Source organism: Cebidichthys violaceus, unplaced genomic scaffold (genome assembly GCF_023349555.1).
Source record: "Cebidichthys violaceus isolate CVI_PGR_0920_01 unplaced genomic scaffold, fCebVio1.0.p SCAF_26, whole genome shotgun sequence".
NCBI classification, from domain to species: Eukaryota; Metazoa; Chordata; class Actinopteri; order Perciformes; family Stichaeidae; genus Cebidichthys; species Cebidichthys violaceus.
In genome coordinates this window covers 1169559-1178775 of record NW_027176439.1, presented here as the reverse complement: position 1 = coordinate 1178775, position 9217 = coordinate 1169559, and positions in this window count along the sequence as shown.

Here is a 9217-nt window from a genome sequence, read left to right as displayed (position 1 = left end):
TGGATGTAGAAGTCCACAGTTCTCTGCTCGTCCTGCAGATGAAAAGACATCCTGAAAGAGAGGACGGCTCGTCTCTGCTGCTGCAGCCGTCAGACCTTTTATTTACAATCCGCTGAGTTTGCGGTTCGTGCCGCACCGGCCCCAAAGCAGCGATGTGTCTGTTTGCGAAAACGTGAGCCCGATTTGGCGGTGGAGGTCAATTCCATTACACCTGGCCTGTGTAGTGTCAACACGCCTCAGCCGGAGGAGGCGGACGCTCTGAGAGATTGTGTGAAATGAGAAAAGGCTTGCTCCTTTGATCAGAGCTGCAGAGAGATTGAGCTCATCACTTTGACCCGCCTCCAGCTTCGTGGAAGAATGAGCACGACTCAGATATTAGGTTGGACTTCAGTGACACTTGATTGTTGTAAAGCATGCTCTCTGTCATCACCGTCCTAGTTTGCTGTCACACCAGAGAACTGCCAGTACGACCACAGTCTTCTGTTTGCAGCTACTGTGTGTGTTTACGTGATTTAAAACTTGCATTCTCTCTGCTGACCAGCAGGGGACGACTCCTCTGGTTGTATAGAAGTCTATGATTAAATTATTTAGAGTCAAATTATAGACTGTTTATAGGAAAAGGATGTAGTTACTTTGACGTCATTCATTGATTTGTGAACAAGGTTTTTAAAGACATCGAAACAACGAATATGGCAATTTTAGGCAACCAAACATGTTACAATCAACTTTCACAAACTGAAAACACAGTGGAAGCATCCTGTCAATCACAAGATAGCCTCGCCCTAAAGCATTCCCTGCTTTATGGTATGTTTGACTCTAAATGGACTATAATTTACTAAATGAACATCATGCTGTATTGAAGAAGACTTGAAACTAGAGAGTGAGACTATAAACTCATGTTTACAATGTTTACTGAGGTAATAAATCAAGAGAGAAGTCATTTTCTCATAGACTTCTATACAATTAGAGGAGTCGCCCCCTGATGGACATTAGAGAGAATGCAGGTTCAAGGCACTTCAGCAGTAGCTTCACTTTTCAGGTTGTCGTCTGACTCAAATTGATCATTACATTACAGTCATTTAGCAGACACTATTATCCAAAGCGACTTAGAATTCAGTATCTATCTAAACACCGTAGGCACAGCTACGGGAGCAATTTTGGGGTTAAGTGTCTTGCTCAAGGACACATTGACATGTGACTAGCGGAGCCGGAACCGGGGATCGAACCGCCGATTGAAGGACGGCCCTGCTCTCCACTTAGCCACGGTCACCTCTCATAAAGCAGAATATGCTTTAGATATGCTTTAGGGCGGGGCTACCTAGGTGGCTGCCTCAGCGTTGTTCGGTCTGGGAGTTGTCAATGTTCGAACTTTAACCCTTTCACAGCGTGTTTTTAATTCATTAAAGTTAGTTGTAACCTTCTGGTCGCCTGAGAACGTCTTATTCAACATTCGTTCTTTGCTCCACCCTCTACAAGATGACTATGGCACAAAAAGTCAAACTCGAGGCTTCAAAAATGAATTCACACCCCAATTGTCCTGTTTAGAAGACGGAAACACTCATTTGTATCACGGAAATCTTCCAAATGTTCCTATATCAGTAGTTGTGTTTTAGCTTATAACCAGAAAAATGTACAGTTAATATTGACTGCCCTTGGTTATTAACAAAACTCAAACCTCCCACCAGAGAAATAAGAAAACAATGTCAGATTGCCATTGAATCTGAACAGCAGGCTATTAATTCTCTTTTTTTAAGCTCCAAGAATTTAAATTGAATAGTCTGATAACTGGGGAGTTCTTTTTGGTTTAATTATGTTATCGAACCATTTGTGCCTATCATTTGGGACAGTGTAACAGAATGCTCCTCAGAGAAAAGCTTTTGTTTTAAAATGTAATTTGATCTGGTTTAAAATGCTAATGTCTTTCTCTCTTTTTCTGCAGAATAAAAGCATAAAATTGGACTTCAGCTCACCTGAGCCCACACACATCTGGACCCAGTCTGAATTTCAGAATTACCCAGAAGGCCTGCGGTGTGTTTTAGCCGGTCAGAGGGAAATGAGGCAGGTAATGAGCCTTTACTTCAAACCCTATTACCCAGGAGTCTTTGCTGAGACCCAGCCCAACAATGCTTGGCCGCCGTACAGTTCGGTCAAACGGAGAATGAGAGATGGGATACTCCCCCTCTTTCCTCCCTTTCCTCCCTTCCTCCTCCTTGGCTGGTTACAAACATCTCCTCTGAGAAGATGAAAGTAATTAATTTGGCAAGAAAATGAACTTAATGAGATCAAATTCACAGAATCCTGATGAGACTGTTTTATGATCTGTGCAGGGGCAGATTTAATGGTTTTGCTCTGTGATGTGTGAGCGAATAAAAAAGAGAACGAAATATGCTCTACAGTAGTATTTTACTGTAGAAGGTTCATTACAGATTATCTGTGTATGCATATGTAGGAATATTTTCTCTTTTAGTTGCTTTTTATGATCTCCAGCCTAAAAAAATCTAGTGAAAGTTTTGTTGCGTCACTGCTTCCGGTTAGTCTGGTGCCAGTTCGCTGGCTTACTGGCTGTTTGTGTGATTGGAGCTAAAGCTTTGTGTGCCCTAGATAGTCCGTGTTCATCCAGAGGTCCCTCCTCATACATTGATTCTGAATTAATGCTGCACACACTTGAGTAACATACAGTCAGACCGTCCTTCGGTTGAATTCGTCACAAAAATTAAAAGCAAAGAGCTCATGTAAAGCGAACAAACTAATTTTAGTTTAGTTTGTTTGAGATACTTCAAAATCGTACATCTTTGGGCTCCTGGAAACCCTCCCAAACGACACTATGGAATGTCAAAAATCACTACGAAAGGCAGCTTTTCTTTTCATTTAAATCCCATATTGTACAGTATGATATGTAGGGCTTGCTGCAGCAGTTTATACCTGAGGTGGGCGTCTCCTTGTGTAACATGTAAATCAATTATGACGCAAGCAACACATTTCTTGGGGATGTATTGTGCAAAGCTTCACAGTAAGCAAGGAAACTAGTTACGTGAAGCGGGCACACGAAGACGGCTCTTTTCATTTTTCGTGTTTCAGTTCAATCAGAGGCTGAACTGAAACACGTCTATAGTTCATACGCCGGCTGTTTTGGGGCGAATAAACAGAAACGGCCTTGCGGTCTAATTTGTGTGACTGATGAGATGCTAAATTATTAAATTATTATTCAATGAATAAATTAGATTACAGAAAACAAGCTCTGAACACAAAATGGTCACATGTGTAAAAAAAAGACAACATTCTAAATATTCTAAAGGTCCATTAATGTTTCAACAACTTCCTCATCTTCTCTCCTGGTTTCCTCTTTTCCTCATCTTCTTTTTTGGACTCTATGTTGATATGTCTGCATCATGTATGTTTGTACAGTAAAGCCGGGGCCACACACCATTGGTCGGTCGGTGCTCTTTCAACATAAATGAGATGTTTCAGCTTGTAACGTCTTTGCCTCTCCGTTCAATCGTCTGATTATCGTCTCATCACATTCGAGTGTTTGCTACTCATCCAGAAAGCCTTAGTTGACAAAATTTTTCCTGTATACATTTATATTTTCCTGTATATGTGTTTGAGACGTAGCGTTTCAATCCTATATTTGTAGGGTGTTGACACATTTTTATGCTTCAAACACTGCAGCTCCTCAACACTCAAGTAAAGTATTTCTACCCAACTTCCCTCGTGTTCATAATTATTATGGGATGTGACCTAAGTCTGGTCTTTTTATCAAACTACTGTTATGCAAAACGCTGCCTGTCCACTGTTAGTTGGCAAGTGACTGAAAGAGGACAATAACACTTGTAATCCACAAAAAGCAAATTGTTGAAAATTGTATGATTATATTGTTGAATTTATTAAATTAAAGCCATCCTCAATTATTTGACTCAACAATGTTATATGCTAAAGAAAATAGCTGATGGACATTGACACTGATTCAACCTCGTCTTATTATTTCATGTGAACCTGTGTGAAATTTCCATTTCCATGCGCTAGTTTTTCCCAATGCTCGTTTCCTCTATTCATTTCCTCTCCTCTTTTCTTCTCCTATCCTCATATCCTTTCCTATTTCTCCCCCACTGTCTCCCCCTCCTCTCCAGGAAGCCGGTCACCGTCACATTGACTCCGCTTCCAAATCTGTCATTTGTGGAGTATAGCTTGTAATTTCTCTTTAATCGCGACACCACTCGAGTAGCTAGTCGAGAATTCGCTGTGGACCTGTGAGTTTTTGTTTGTGCGTTGCGTGTAAAGTCCAAACCATTTGAGACGCCATTAACGTGACGTAAACCCTTCCACTAGATATCCCGACCCTTTCACTCTCTGAGGGATAAGATGCGATCATCCGGAGGGCGAGGGCCAGCCGGGGTAACGTGCCGTGGAAAGGGCAGCGACAGTAGGGTAAGACAGGATCAGCACAGAGGGTGTTATCATTAAAGAGCATCAGGGGAAGGGTTTTAGCGTCGCACACTGTGGCTGCATCTGATGTCTGCGTTTAGATACCTTCACTGCTGCCAGTGTGTCACTCAGTGTGGAGGCAAAGTTTGATGAATCCCATGAGAATTTAAAAGTCCAATCACACTAAGCAGCATTTTTAACTAACACCTCTCAAACTGCTCTACGGGGAAAACTGGACATAATGAGTTTACTTCAAAAAGGGTTAAAAGCATGGATCAAAAAACATGAGGAAGATAAAGTGTGTTTATATTTTTACATTTGTGTGTGTGTGTGTGTGTGTGTGTGTGTGTGTGTGTGTAAGTGTGTTTATGACAAAACCGTCACCAGGACAAGTCCACTGTAAGCCGTCAAAGGAAAAATGAAATGTGCAAAATGTACAATTTGTCTGTAAAAATGCACGTTTTTAATTTTGTTCTGTCTGGGTCTCAAGGTATTTCAGTGGTCACTAGGGACGGGTATCGTTAGGATTTAATCAATACTACTACTCTTATCGATACTCCTTATCAGTGCTTTTTGATTGTTTTGTGAGAAAAAAAGAATCAACATTGCTTTATTTTTCTTTGTTGAAAAGCAATACAAAAAGTTCCAAAATCTTTAAAATACATTCTCAGCTAAACAACGTATGACATCACTAACATATGACATCACTACCGTTACCTGACGGCTGCTCCACAAACAGACTGATGTTCTGCTTGTTGGTCACATGTTGTGATAAACTTACTTGTGACGGTTTTATTGAGTTTGAGACGACCAGAGTTCTAAAATGTTTTATTCTCTCTGATCATGATGTGAGTCTCACGCTGCACTGAGAGGAGACAACGAGAGAGACAGAGAGGACGTTTGAGATGAGGACGTCTCACTCTGGAACTAAGAAAGTAACGATAGCAGAATCGGTAACTCCGGACCGCATCGATACTCCGTGTTTAGACCGGTTCCCCTTTTGAACCTGTTTTTGGGGGCCATCCCTAGTGATGATGATACATCACACCAAAACGTCATCAATACTCCGCTCTTTCATAATTAGATCACCGGCTGACACCAGGTTTCCTTTAGTCACCTCCTCCATTTGGTACTTCTACCTTCTAGGTAGACCATAAGCAGGACTGAATTAACGACTCTTGAGTCTTAAAACATTCTCTGACGCTGACGTGGAGCTCGTTTCAAAGCGAGGGGCCCCCATAGGAAATAAACTCCCACGGAGTTCATGAGCGAAGCTGCCGTCTGATTTTTCTTTTATTATCTACAGGAATATAAAGAGATAACAGCGAGAGTGAGGCTCAGCGTGTTAATAGCGGTGCCAAAGTTAATTGGCTGTTTTTCAAAGACGACCTGACAGAATGAATGGGTAAGAGATAACAGTGATGAGAGAATGGAGGGGAGAGGACTCTGAGTAAATTTATAAGAGGAAGATGTGGGCAGAGAGCACAATCCTGCACAAAACAAAAGAATCGCTGAGGAAAAAATGGCTTTCAGAAAACATCAACAGATTCATTATAACGGATGGAAGCTGACATTTAATCAGTGTCACATTTTTGTGTTTTGTGTTTGTAATTAATGGAAACAAAATAAGTCACCTGGAGACAAACTCTACAAGCTTTATGTGCATTTTTTATTTTAGACAATCAATATTTTGTGTAGTTGCTTGCTTGTCACAGAACTAATTAACTACTGTAGTGGTTGTTGGTTTATTTGATTAATACCACTGTTTTGTAGTGTTCTATACTGTGAAAAAAGAAGAGGATGAACATATTATCCAGATATAAAGTATTTACGTCAACAATAATATTTACACACGAAACCGATGGGGCCGAAAACAAAGAGAAGCACAAATAATAGCTAATTGCCTGTTGGCTAGACCAACAAGCAATTAGCTTAGCTTAGCTTAGCTTAGCTTAGCATAAAGACTGAATGCATCAGCGCTAATCCGCATGCAAACAGAAATGTAAGACGTGTTGATGTGGTGTAACTTTCTTCAGTTAATTGTTATCACCGTAAAGTCACCAGTGAACTCTGTGGAGACCACAAAAGAAAATTTTGAAAATGTTCTATTCCTTTCAAACATGGTATATTGAGAGTTTTGTGACATGTTTAGTTTTGATGGACGTGTATTGATGTTCACACTGGTCTACTGTCATGCGAATCCAAACTAGAAATTTTGCATTTATTACAATCATTTCTATTAAATTCTCTCAACCCTTTTACAGTCTCTGCCCAAAGCTGACTTACGTCCGCAGTGTTTCCTCCGCTGTGTGAAAAACCACAGATGTGTCACGCCTCATCTCGCTGAGCGGTCAAACGCCATTGACCCTGTCGTTGTCATTTATAAACAAAAAAAACTCCCTCCAGGGAGGAAGAGGAGGGAGGGAGCGAGATGAAGCCGTGATGGCAAGTAATTATGCACAAGACAGCTCACTGCATCTTTGTTTACCCTTTTCAATTAGATTCTGTCTCTTCCTCTGGCTCTCATTCATCCACCATTGAGGTTGTGTGTGTGTGTGTGTGTGTGTGTGTGTGTGTGTGTGTGTGTGCGTGATTGTAACAGTGATTGATAGTGGATGGGAAGTTGAAGGTAATGAGGCTCAGAAAGAGAGGAAGTGTGACAAATTGGTATTGATACAAAAGAGAAAGAAAAAGAAAGATTTGTGATATTTTTCTACTTATGAATAATTAGAGGACGTTACTTCCTCTAATTACAGTGTTGATTGTTAATTAGCTTAAATAAGGAATAGTTATCTGCTACGTCCTCTAACGGTTTCTTATTTAAAACTTATAAAAGTAAAAAGAAAGCGACTGAGAGGAAGAAACCAGCCAGGAAATTAATTGGGTTTTGATTCTGCATTGCTGCAGTGACAGAACATAACTGTACATGTAGAGTTTAATATTTAGCATTTAGAACAATGAGCATGGTGACATCAACCACCAAAGGAGACTGTATCAATCCAGTTGACAATTTCAAAATGTTGATTATCCCACAATGATTGTTAATGTAAATCAACTCATTCAGTCAAGAAAAACTAAATGAAATGTTAAATAGATGTTTTGATTCTAGACAAAATCTGTAATAATAGTGACTTCCAGAAAGTTGGTAGTTAGCAATCCAAAGTTAGTTAAAAAGTTTGTAACTTCTTTAAAACAGTTTTCTCTTTCTATTGACTTTATGTTATTTGTTAACTTTCATTGTTTCTGATCTCTCCGTTATAATCTTCTGTATGTTTGTCTGTGATACCTCGCTGTTATTGCTTTAACTGTTTACTTTCTGTCTTTCTTCTTTATTAAGCGACTTGTTTCTGTGTTTTTAGAAGTGCAGTTTAAATCAAGTCCTCTGTCTTTGTCACTTTAACATTTGGGTTGTGTTTTCTTTGGACAGACACAGCTGAAATATGACATGAATGAATGAATAATGCAGGTTTACTGTCTAAATATCAAAGTAAACAATTAAGCTAAAATAATGCATTAACAAGAAAACTAATATTACTTTCATGGGTTCATTTATTTTGTTTATTTTTTATTGTTTTTCAGTATTTCTCACTGTATTGAATTGCCCTTTATTTTATTGATTTTCAATTTTTTTTTCTTCATATTTTTTAATATTTAACACATTTATGTAGAAATGTTTATTTGTTTATTTGCACATTTATCAAACTTTTCATCAATCAGTAGACAACATATTGGCTGACGGACACTTTAGGTTTGTGTTACAGTTCATTAATTTGTGTCGACTGGAGATTTGAGAGAAAACACATGAAGGAAAACAAGATGGAGGAACTTAGTGACGACCTCTGGATCTGACATTTTCATTTCCCTGCAGATTCCCTTTTTTGACACCAGATAGCTGAAAGCAGAAATCTCACACCAGACGTGTGTGTTGGTAGATAAACTGTGTGTGTGTGCGTGTGTGTGTGTGTGTGTGTGTGTGTGTGTCTGTGTGTCTGTGTGTGTGTGTGTGTGTGTCTGTGTCTGTGTGTGTGTGTGTGTCTGTGTGTGTGTGTCTGTGTTTGTGTGTGTGTGTGTGTGTGTGTCTGTGTTTGTGTGTCTGTGTGTGAGTGTGTGTCTAATAATAGTCCTCTTCATCCAGCAAATATTTGGTTTGACATATTTTAGTGTGTGTGTGTGTGTGTGTGTGTGTGTGTGTGTGTGTGTCCAGTGGTTGGAGTGGAGGATCCATCTGGTTTCAGTGGATGCATGGAATGAATCAAAATTCACATTATTACCTGAAAAATTGCCTGCATCTCACTTAGAGGGGACCGCCGTCCCAGCATCGGAATTTTTAAATCAAGACCGGATTTCACGGAAAGGGAAATCGTTTGTGTGTGTGTGTGTGTGTGTGTGTGTGTGCGCGCGCCAGTGTTTGTCAGCTCACTGTGTGTGTTTGATGTTGGGAATGATTTCATCTCCCTGAACCCTGAACACAACATCTGAGGTCTCGATCAGACTCCCTCTTTCTTCTCTTTTGTCACACACTGATATCATGTTCATAACAAACAAGGAGGATCGACATCACAAGCATGGCTTCCCTTCAGTGCTCCAACTTTAACTTGACAACTTCAAACATCTTAAATTAAAACAAATGCCTTTTGGGGTTTAAGCTCTTTTGAAGCTTGATCCTCATCTGTCACAATGTGTTATTACCTTTTCTTGCCCTTTCGTTTTTCTGGCCCTTGACCCCAGTTGCACAATGTTCAGGTCCCCAAATTGTCGAATTCAATACCATTAGACAGATGTCAGGTTAAGAATA